Genomic DNA, 12,652 nt, shown 5'->3' with positions numbered 1-12,652 from the left:
CAATATATTATTAAATACTGTATTAGTATATAAATAACACTAAAATAACATTCAAATTAGTGTTGGTTCCAAATGAGTTTGAGTGGGAGATGTTTATTAATGTCTTGTTATCTTCATTTTATTTTGTTACTTATTTATTATATTTTATGTTGCATACAGTATGGCATGGATTCGACACTGAACAATTTTAAAATGTTCGAGTCCATATAATTTTTGAGTACAATTCCACCTGAGTTTATTCATAATCGCAGCCCGAGTCCAAGTCCAAGTAACCCAACTCCAGTTCAGACTACTTTAGGGGTAAAAAATGCTGCAAGGAATCTCAAATGTACTCAACAAAGAGGTGCACATAATTCAAAAGGCAAAGCACATCTTTAGTGTTCTCTGTTTTTCCAGTTTAATAGCACATTTGTTTAAAAAAATACTTGCAATGCTCAGTCTGATCTATGTAAAGGAATGAAGAATAATTGATTCTAGGTCCTGCATTATAATTCCATTTAGATTTCATCAAGACACCGATGGGTTCATGCACTTCATAATAACAGCAGAACATAAAATAGCAAACTTCATCTGTAAAATTACTCAGGTGTAATTTGAATCACAGGCTCATTTGAAGACACAGTGACAGTTTCTTCTTCTTCCCAATATTCATTTTAATTTTCAGAGCAGACAAACTTTGTTGGCATCCTTGCTATACCCTTATCCTTCTCTCACCAATCACCCCCAATCCCACCAGACAACAATTTGAAGGAATTCACCAGATTTTTCTCTTTCCTGCACCTTCTCTATTTGTTTGTTCTATTTTTGCTAGCAGCCTCAGGCCACTATTAGTTTCATATAAAGAGCCAAGACTAGCTCTGCTCACAAACACTGTTTATTGTAATGTTGATGTTGCGTGTGCATCTCTCTCTCGTTTGTAGAGGGGTAGGAGGGTATCTGAGGGCAGAACATGTTTGCATCATCTTGGAAGTGCGAAGTAAACTTCATTTATTTCGTCAGTCCTTTCTAAATCTCTTTTGCAAGTTGTTTATTTAGCCTTATCTAACAAGATATGATGATCTTGTTGTATCAGAATAGATTTAGGGTGACCGGATTCTGGCTCAGATCCATTAGCCCAGGACATGAGGACAGTTTGCATGTTTCCGCTGCTTTCAGGGTGGATCTGAGATCAGCATTTTTTTTTTTTTTGCCCTCTGTGTCACTTTGACCTCATAATCTTTTGACTTTGTGGGGTCTGCCAAACATCTGGAAGTCTGTAAGCACCATCTGTATCATCGTGTTGTCTAATACAGGTAAACAAATAAACGCTTTAAAATCCACTGGACTTTCTAGTCCATTAGATGATGAACAGGATATGTAATCACCTCTCAGTGGAATACAGGATGAATGCTAATGAATAGAATATCTGTCTATATTAGTCATAGATAGTGATTCATTTGCTGTGACACTTTGTGGGAGGCTAGAAATTTGTGTAACCTTCACTAAAATGTTTGAAGATAAATACAAGAAAATGTGTGAAATGTTACTGTCAGGATCACCAGTCACTTGCCTGTCACCTCGTCAGTCACTATGCCTGTCACTTCTGCACACTATTGGTGCTTTTCCACTGCGTGGTACGACTCGGTGAACCGTACCGAGCCGTACCGTGCCGTACCATGCAGTGGAAAAGCCATTTTTATTCGGGTTTCCCCGAATCCCTCCCGGTTCACACCTGCTCACATTCCACAATCATCACACCTGTCTCATCAGTTGTTCTTTACAAGCCAGCACCAAACACACACACGCATTGTCAGGTTTTGTCTTTGCATAAGGCTGCTTTCTCCAGTGTGGCTTGTTACTAAGACATACTACATTGAGCTAATACTATTCACCTATTCGCTTAGCTACCTACGCATGCTACTTGCCTGCTACGAATCTCTCTCTCTCAGTCATCATCTGCTTCTATCTTCTGTGATCCAGTGCTGATCCCCTTCTCACCTGCAGTACAAGGAAAGTTAAGACTGTTATTGTCAAGTTTATGTTGGACTATTGCATTCTGAACAATCACTCGCCTGCTTCACTGCTTGTCTTCTGGTTCTAACAATAAAGTTTGTTTGAGTTTATAACATTTACCTGTGTTGATCCTCCTGTTTGCTGACAGTTACAAAACAAACTTGATTATGAAATGAAAGAAAGCTCTAATCTCTTGTACAGAATGAAGTCAGATGCTTTTATCAATTAAGTTAAAACGAACAAAACATAATAGACTGTAATTATGTCTGTGTTCTCTCAAGAAAAAGATGTCGTATTCAATTTAGGTTAACATTTTTCTTTTGTTTTCACCGATGCACTTAGTCTCCACTTGACAGATTTGTATTAAAATAAAATATGCACATCGTAAATTATTATGAAAAGGATGGTTGTTAATTGGATTTCTAAACAGTTTTATTTTAATTTTTTTCACTAAAATAAACTTGGGAAAATTCCAGTACCTACACTTAAGAAAAACACATCCACAGTTGTAAAACCTAGCAGTAGGTCCATTGAATATCAAGCTATACACTAAGGATTTGCTTTTGTGTCCATTTTTGCCTCTCCTATAAGTGATAGATAAAAAGGGGCATATGGAAAATTTGATAATAAACTGTCCCAATAAGTATGCTTACATTGGCAGTTGTTATCAAAGTACACTACTGTTCAAAATTTTGGGATCAATAAGAATATTTGGTTACACTTTAGTTTAAGGTGTCCTTGTTACAGTGTAATTATACATTTAAATATTGAGTAATATTAATTAACTACATGTACTTACTATATGGTTAGGGTTGGGATTAGGGTCTGGCTTAGGGTTACTTGCATGTAATTATGCATAATTAATTGTTATTATAATAGTAAGTACATGTAACATGTGTAACAAGGACACCTTAAAAGAAAGTGTTCCTGAATATTGAATTAAATTATTAACACTTTAATTATAAAAAAAAAAAAACGAATTAATACTTTTGTTCAGCAAGGGTGAATTAAACTGATCAAAAGTGACAGTAAAGTTTTTTACATTGTTATAAAAGATTTCTATGTCAAATAAATGCTGTTCTTTTTAACTTTCTATTCATCAAAGAATTCTGAATATAACATAAATGTAATGTAAATTGCTGATTTATTTATAAGTCATTTATATAAATGTACTGAATTCATTATCATGGACCTGATACATAAAAATGATTTATGAGATAAATGTAAATGTTATATTTGGCCTTTGTGTGCAGTGTGTAACTGACAGAAGGACAGACTGGAATCCAGGCCCTGAGGAAAGTGCAGTATTTATCTTCTAAAGAGCACATAATTACCACCAATCACGTTGTTGTGCTCACAAGTACACCACAAATTCACACACCATTCACATGGTGGTCCATTCACATTACCAGTATATCAATATTTTCTTTCTTCTTCCCTTTCAGACTGAGAAAATGAAAATGAGAAAATCTTTCATCCATTTGGCTGTTGTTAGTGTTTGCTGCTGAATTCTAGAGTTTTTGACCCCTTGCTCTCACTTTAAATCAATGTCTAAAACAAATATTTCTGCCCTCTGTACCCTAGTGTATGCGTATTCCATCAATTCCACTAGCCGGTAATGTTTTTCCTCTCCTCTCAGATAAATACTCTCTGTGTCCTAGTGGTGAAATAATCTCCATCACTGAGGGGAATATAATGAAATACATATAAGTCTTATTGGATGTACTGGCCCATGCTGTACCATTGACCAGGCATGCAAGTCTTTACTCTGTCTCATAAACGAACAGCCCCACCATAATAAGAAAAAGAAAATTCTCTAATTATTTGTTCACCCTCATTTTATTCATAACCTGTAACCCGTAAACTTACTTTCTTCTGCAGAACATAAAAGAAAATATTTTAAACAGTTTGACCAAAAGACCAAACCCCCCTCTATCTAAAGTGACAGACAGTGCTCTCAATTTAAAAGGTACTTCTTCCAACATAAAATGAATGCCATCACCTGGGCACAGATCATCTACAACTCTTTTACCATCCATCGTCAAGTGAACAATTAATGCTACTTCTTACATTCATTACCCATTTACAAGGATGAAAGGGTATGCATACTCTTTATCCTTAAATCCCTGCTTTACCCCACATGGGCAGTCTCACACTCGCCTGAGTAGATAAGACTAAAGCCTTCACTCTACTTATGCTTGGCAGAGGACAAAGAAAGATGGTTTAAATGACTGAATTGTCTTAAGGTTTAACCATCATTTTGCTGAGCTGGAACTGTCATTTCAATGGGTGTAATTTTTTTTGTCAATGCAGCTTATTTTTTATGGGTCACCGTTTGAAAAGCATACTGCAAATAACTGGTCAGTCCTGCAACAAGCATTTTATTCTTGCATACATGCATACATACATACATATACCTAAGGACTGTCAATAGATTCAAATTTGTAATCAGATTGCACTCTTCATTTAATTAAGCATACACCATTTATCTTGTTTATCAAATTAATTAATTTTGTCATTTGCTATATCCAGGAAAGTAAACCAAAAAATTAAAGGGTAATTCTCACAATCTGTATTTTATGCAAGCTTTTTTTAAAGATAAATTTAGATGTATTTCCAAAAAAGGACACTTGAAGACTCCAAAAGTATACCAAATAACCAAATGATAGGAGTCCATATAATTGATAAATTTATGCACACCAAAGCACACATAAAAAGGAGGGGGGTGGGGGGTCAACTGGGGGAAAAAAATCATAATTATATAGTATGCGTACAGTGCAAAAGCAAAGAGCTTGTTTACATTTTAGACAAGGCAAGTTGCGATACCGAACAAGACCACATGGAGATGCCAACCACCTTGAGAATATCTATTACAGTTCATGGATCCATTCAGAATAACTAAACACAACAACATACATATAAGAAATCAAAACATTATCCTGAATGTGTGTGGAAACAACATGAATGTACGGAAATGTCTGTGCCTGTGCATAAACACAACATGCGATCGGTGTGTCAAGAACGCTCATACGCGCATCATAGGCCTATATAACGGACTCACGCATGCTTATTGTGTGACTCCTGTACGCCACCACAATCGTCTTTACCTTGATTGCAATCTTTATCCATCAAAACTTTACTTTATTCAGCCGAGAAACGTAGTTTGCCTATCACCTGGCCATGTAGCGGTGGGATGTGTTGACATTCCGTTCAGTCTGTATTTCACACAGCGTGTAGGCCTACATATTCAGCAGTAATGTGAGCATCCGCGTGCATATTCTCATTTATCTCATGACAAGAGCCATTGGGCACAACACCGGCCCAAGGCATAAGCGAACTAAGCAGGCCACAGGGGCCCCTAAGAGTACATGAAATGATAGCTTGATTTGTGAGTGTGAATGTGTGTGAAATGTAAAAAGAGTTGTATATAATCACACATAAACATTTTTGAAAGTTCACAAAAAAAATAAATAAAACTTTTAGATGAAACCTGATAATTCATGTTATCCCAACACAACATGATTAACCACAAACTTGCTAACAGAAATGGAGCAGAATCTTAAATATTTTCATAAAATGGTTTAAACATTTGAAAATCCTAAGTTTGTTTATTTGCAGGTTTAAATTAGACTTTGAGTAACAGATTTCCAATATTACCCTACTGAACCCCACTGCAGTATGTGTAATCTTTTCCCTTAACAAAGTAGCTTGCATGTCACATTTATTGTGATTTATGTGCGGAATGTTAAGAATACTTAGTTGAAAACAACTTCTCTGTGTAACTTTTTTGCTTCTTTGAAAGCTAAGAGCAACAAATTGTACTGTAAACTGTTATTCTTGTAATTGCGCAGCATGACTTAAAGGGGTCATATGTTTATGCGGTTTAAGGTTAAAAAAAAACACATTATTTTCCACATACTGTACATTATTATTTCTCCTCTATGCCCCGCCTTTCTGAAACGCGTCGATTTTTACAAAGCTCATCGGTCTGAAAAGGTGTGCTCTGATTGGCCAGCTATCCAGAGCGTTGTGATTGGCCGAATACCTCAAGCGTGTGACGGAAATGTGTGACGGAACACACCCTTACCATATTGTGATGCCCTGTCTGGCCGGAGCGACGAGACGTAAACATTAAAACCCAGAGGCATTTGTTGCATCCGTGGGGACATAATTACGGATTATAATGACTTATACTGTCTGAGACTTTAGTCTTTGCAACTTTACAGATCTTCTTTATGCACCAAGAGCTTGTAACACTCCAAAGAGAAACGAAAAATTTAAATCACATCATATGACCCCTTTAAGCAAAACTGAGCCCCATCCTAATGCTGGTATATACAAACTTAAACTGTTACATCTGACTGTATGCTGTATAAGTTAGAGTACCATCTTCATTACTCTAGAGTTCATGAGATAAAACATGAAATAATCAGCAGAATAATGGCAAACATTATGAACGTTGTCAACTGTTTACAACTGTTTATAACACTGGTTGTGAGGAGCACAAACTAGGTCACACCAAAGCTTCATGACAGCGGTCATGATTTATCTGACTCTTTTAGCTGTTTTATGCTATATTTTATTTACCCTGTAGGCTGCAGAGTTGACAACGTAGCTAGTGGAATTTACTGCTTGTTTCACGGCTCCTTAACCTCTACACTAAATGAGGGAGCACATATCAGTTTATGATTGTAGGGCTATAAATGCTAATCAAAACTTCTTAAATCACTTGCTAAAGGCTAATGATGCTACAATAGAGATTTAGGTAAAACGAGGAAAAGAAACAGAACAAATTAAATTTGAGGAAGCCAACAAGCGTTCATAGAGCACTTGCTGTCTAAGAGTCTTAATCAGGTCATATAATAGTCAAAATTTCCAACTTTCAAAATCAATCTCTCCTCATAAATGTTTGATGTTTAATAAACATGAGAGTGGGAATGAGTTGTGGTCCAAGGAGTTTTCAGTGTGGGTGGGGCTAATCTGTGTTTTAATAGAAACCAGTCAACTGACAACATAGTGGTTAGAACAAGGTGTTGGGGCCGTTTACACAGAATGTGTTTTTGCATTCCACTGTTTTTCTATGTAAACATGCACTAGATGGACGTCTTTGACCATTTTGCTTGTTTCTAGAGTCGTTGGGAACGTTTTGCACATAATACAGCTTTCTGATGTAGGCACTCAATTGTGGCACTCAAGTTAAAAGTTATTCAAGATTCTAACATGTGTCTCTAGACCACTGCCCTGCATCTCAGGTTTTCAACTCAAGAACACATAGTGTGAATGGTCCCTTACCATGCCAAAGCACAGTGAAGGTTAGAGTTTTTAGAGTTTGACACCACAAAACATTGTCCACTCACTGACCACAGACTTCCAGGGGGAACATCCAGTTCTTTTCTATCTTCAAGCCTCAGTGCCTTGAACTTGATGTGGGCAGAAACTGGCAGCAAATGGAGCAAGACAAAGAGAGGTGCAATGTGGGCTCTTTTGGCTCCATTGAAGACCAGACACTCCGCCGCCTTCTTGTGAATGAAGGCCTAAAACCGTTTCCTTGTATCAGCTATTTATATAGAAATGTTAGAACGTGCTGACATCCTGCCATCAATGCCAAAAATGTTAGATCAGATCTCCATGCCAGGAATATTGGATCCAGTCTCTTTACCAGATCCTATCAGAAGACATCCATCAGGTACCTAAAACTGTTGGCAGAGTTTTGTCTGGTACCCCAAACCAATTAACAACAAGTCTTGTCTGACATCCAAAATCAGTTAACAAAACTGTATGTTGTCTGGTACCCAAAACTGTATTAACTAAAAGCCTGAGAAGAGAAAAAGGGATGATTATGAAAACATGAGCGTTAACCCATTTTTGATTAATCCTAATTGCATATTTCAATACTCAGGCTTTGTCTGACCTGCCTCCCCACTTCATCTGACCCATACAAATCCAACAAGTTTAGTAACCAAAAGCAATGGAAAATTATTGCTTCATAACATTGTCCTTGCTGCTTCATAACTTTGACAACATCAACATGAAAGACTTAAATTGGGACTCGTGAAGACAAATATCTCTTGAAACCACACAATTAATCACTACGAAAATAAGGTAAATAAGTAAAAAAAAAAAGTATTATAAAAAATTATTAAAAGTTTATTTGATTAAATGGCATAGTTAAATAATGAAATGGTACATGATTATGATTAAATTATAAATGAATAAATGCAACACAGATGAATGGTCGTTTTCTTGGAGCAACACAAACAAGTTGAATCCTTAGATCCTTCAGAAACAAACTGAAAAATACTTCAACAAAAAGTACCTACTTCAGAGAGTATTTCGTCAAAATAAATAAATAAAATAAAAGTTGTGAATATCTGAAAAATTTATTTCTGCCAAAGGAGGAAATTTTTCTCCCTATAAACCTTTATATTTATACATTACACTGTCAGAAAAAAAAGTGAATTGTTTACAACTGTTTACAACTGACTGGCAGATCCAGAGCCCGACTGAGAAGAAAAGATTTGCAGGTTAGGAAATGCAGAGAATTTGTATACTTTTTTTTTTACCTTAAAGCCATTTCCACATACAAATTTTACAACTGAAGGCAAGGTATTCTTCATAATTTGAGAGTGAGACTACCAACAAGTCTAATTTCTGTAAAAAAAAAAAAAAAAAAGTTTGAAAACAAGCACATTTTTAGTATTACAGCAGAAGTATCAGACAAAATATCTACACAGGAGGAAAGTATTTTATTGGACAACAGGGGGCCGTGGAATCTAAAAAGCTGAGAACCACTATTCAAAATAACTTACAATGGATTGTAATTGTACTGAATGACAACACTTTGGTTAACTGCAGAGCCATCGTTTAGTTTCTGTGCAAGATGAAGGTAGTTTTACTGAATTATTCAGATTTTTTTTTTTTACTTGAATGAAATTTAAGTTTCAATTTGTTTTGATGGTATAAACACAGATTAAGACTTACTGCATTATGGGTAAATATGATATATATCTGCAAATGTTGGCTTTTGTACAAAAAACAACACAGCAGGTATCTGTGAATCTATACTGCTCAGAATGACTAATCGTGTTGATTCCGCCTGGAGCTAACAGAAGGTGTAATGTGCTGAACGATTGTTTCACTCTCTTGGAAAGCTCTCAAAGTTAACAAATCTCAAAACTCAAAGCTCAAGTTTCAATAATTCAGTTTATTGTATTGAGAATAATTTTCAGGGCTGGTGAGACCAGCGAAACTAGGCCCATTATCACCCAGTTATCTTGTCTTCTTAAGATCTCAAGATATATTTGAAACACTAATGAATGGAAGTGTCGCAGAATAGGCCTGCTTTTCACCACATAACTGCTGTAAATTGGAAGCACCTTGGGGCAACTTCATATATTTTGCTGTCATGCTCCAGGTAAGTGATCCAGTTATGTTTCTCACAAACTGTTTCATGTTCACATGAAGTCATGATTCTTGAAGAAAGAAAATAAGTAACAGTGAACGTTAACTGAGACACATTTGTCACTTTAGCCTAAAATAATGTAACTGCATATATATATATATATATATATATATATACACACACACACACACAAACACAGCAGACATCTCTCTCCCTCCATCCCTCCCTCCCTCTCTCTAGTCACAGTGTTATATTTATTTATAAGGCTTAATTGACAGATGTGTTTTAAAAGTGATTTTTCTTGATTTTTATTTATTTATTTATTAGCATTGCAATTGTAATGCTAATGCAGTAAACGTTGCTTGAGAAAGGTCTCAAGTTCAAATCAAAATAAGCATATTTTTGTGATCTGCTCTGCACAGTGATATTATCATCCCTCTCATATTTTGGGATTTCAGCAAGTAAAGAAAGAGCAGACAGTTTCTCATTTTTCTGTGTTGCATACTGATAGCAGTCAAAGTGAGAGGGGACAGCAAAGTAAAGCGCTGGGAACTGCTCGAAAAAAAGCAAGGTCACAATTCACTTTCAATGAGTGGAGCAATCCTGTGAAACTTCAGTAACAGCATAGATCTATTACACATTTTATATTCTGTTATATGTCTGATGTATTGCGTGGGCTAATGGCTAAAGATACAGCAGACACATTGATTCCTCGAGAAAGTGGAACAGAGTTGGAGAGAGAGAGAGGGCAGTGATGTATTTTCAGAGTGAAGGAGTGGACCAGAAGAACTCTAGGCAGGATTAAAACAGTTTGAAAGGAAATTATTTTTCTCTCTTCCCTCTCTCTCCACCCGTCACTGTTTCTTAGCCAAATCTGAAAAGTTTAGTGCTTAATTAGCCTGTTAAACAAAATCTGCCATCTCTTTACAGCAGTCTTCACAGACACTCACACATACGCAAACACTCGAGCACACACTAATACTCTCTCATTTGCATTCCCAGTTCTCCAACTCTCAGAGCCCAGAGCTCTGATTAGTCAACTCTAGGGAGGAAGCCTTCAAGAGATTCCTGCTAGTCAAGCCACAACACCAAAGTGTGCATATAGTGTGCATATATAGTGTGTGTGTGTGTGTGTGTGTGTGTGTGTGTGTGTGTGTGTGTGTGTGTGTATATATTGTGTATATATAGAGTGTGTGTGTGTGTGTGTGTGTGTGTGTGTGTGTGTGTCTGACAGTTTTCAGACAGATGATGTCTTCTTCACAGGAATTACTGAAAATATAACTGATTGAAATCACCTTTTTTTTTCACTGCTATAAAGAAACTAATCTTTTTCAAACCAAACAGTAATTTTATCATTTAAAATATTTTTTTTTTTTCTATATTAATACTGTATATTTTTTAAATGTAATTTATTCGTGATTATGTTATTGCAAAGCTGAAACATTTCTTTTTCTTATTATTATTAATGTTAAAAACAGTTGTGCTGCTTAATGTTTTTGTGGAAACAGTGAAACTCAAATAAATTAAAACACAGTTTATTCATACATTTTAACATTTATTTAAAATGTATATATATATTTTTTAATATTGTAAATGTGCTTACTGTCACTTTTGATCAATTCAGTGTGTCATTGCTGAATAAAAGTATTAATTTCTTTAAAACAACTTACTGACCCCAAACATTTGAATGATGCTTTTTATGCAAATTAGCATTAATATGGATTCTGCCTCATTCAAAAATGCCTGCCGCAATTAATGATGCATTATTTCCCCCATAGAAAGCAGGTTAACAGAATTACATTTAAAAGAGACATTTCTGTACATTTTCTATTAATCACAAAAGCAGTTATTCATCAAATAATGGATTAGAAGCATTATAACCAGGCACTTATCAAGATATGCAGTGTAGTGTTGGATTCAAGTACTTGCTGCAGTGATGGTGAAGTGATGTTTACAGCCCCACCAAACTATGCCAGATACTGATAGTCTGCTACGTCCTCCACAACACCAACCCACAAGAGCGGGAACTGCATCATAGAAATCGGGCTAAATACAGATTTTGTGAGTGCATTTTGTGCAGTTGTCCGATTTGCATAATTCTTTTACTGAATCAAGCACAAAAACAATGCAGACAGTGCAAATAAACAGTGCTATCAGCAGGCACAATTCATTCTTAGTGAACTCCCCCCTGAAAATAATAGTAATAAAACAATGCATTCACAATGTTTTTATAACATTCCTTTTTTTTTTTTCTAGAACAATTCATTGCGTTTCTTTGTGTTCAGGTCTGTCTCAGTGTCACATTGCTGGTCATTTGGGAAATTAATACAAACACAAGAATTATATGACCCGTATGGAACTAAATACAGAGTGTTTACAACCACCATCTTCCTGCATATCACTTTCTCTTGTTCATTTCGTCCCCTCCATCTTGCTATTAGCCTCCCTCTGTGACCGTGGTCTCCAATCATCATTACCTTCCACATCTGCGCGACCTGCATCACTCCCTCTCTTTTTGGTGGTTTACCAGTCCTCATCACTCTTTCCATCACTGAATGAGTACATGTGTCCCTCTCTGCTGCTCCCCTGTTGCCATTCTTTACCTCCTTCCATCTCCTCGCTCATATTTATTAATCACTCCATTTCCCTCCTCTTCGATCCCTCTCCCTCTCTACATGATGGAGCAGATGCACAGCTTCCCTCTAAATCTGGCTGGATTACAGAAACTAACAGCTGCTGCTAATGTTACCACCATCCAACAGTGTGCTACAGAGAGAGAGGGAGTTAGGGGAGGAGAAGCGAAGGATGATGGCACATAGAAAGAAAAGAAGCAATAGAGGACAAAAATTAATAAGTCAGCAAGGAAGGGAGGGATGAGGAGAGCTATAGATGGAAATTAATACAGGGAAACACTAGACAGTATACAGATGCTCTGTTCCAGACTTTAATGAGCTGCCTACGGAGGCAGCATTTAAGGCATCATAGGTGTGCTTCCAATGTGAAGGCTGTTCTAAAAAGGTAGGCAACTTCATTATGCAACTTCTCATTTGTGCCAAATTTAAAGGCAGCGACATGTATTCTTCATAGTCAATGCAATCCCAGAAAGCACTGTGCCAAGATCACTGAAAAATTCAATCCTAGATGGCAGCTGAAGTGAAAAATGTTCATTATAATCAATACTAGGGCTGCACGATTAATCGCATGCGATATTTAACGCGCATCTTGTCAGAAAGCCGGTTCTGTAATCAGCGGTAAATC

Source organism: Sinocyclocheilus anshuiensis, unplaced genomic scaffold, assembly GCF_001515605.1.
Source record: "Sinocyclocheilus anshuiensis isolate Anshui unplaced genomic scaffold, SAMN03320099.WGS_v1.1 scaffold860, whole genome shotgun sequence".
NCBI lineage: Eukaryota > Metazoa > Chordata > Actinopteri > Cypriniformes > Cyprinidae > Sinocyclocheilus > Sinocyclocheilus anshuiensis.
The sequence above is the reverse complement of the archived record's forward strand: the minus strand, read 5'-3'. Positions refer to the sequence as shown.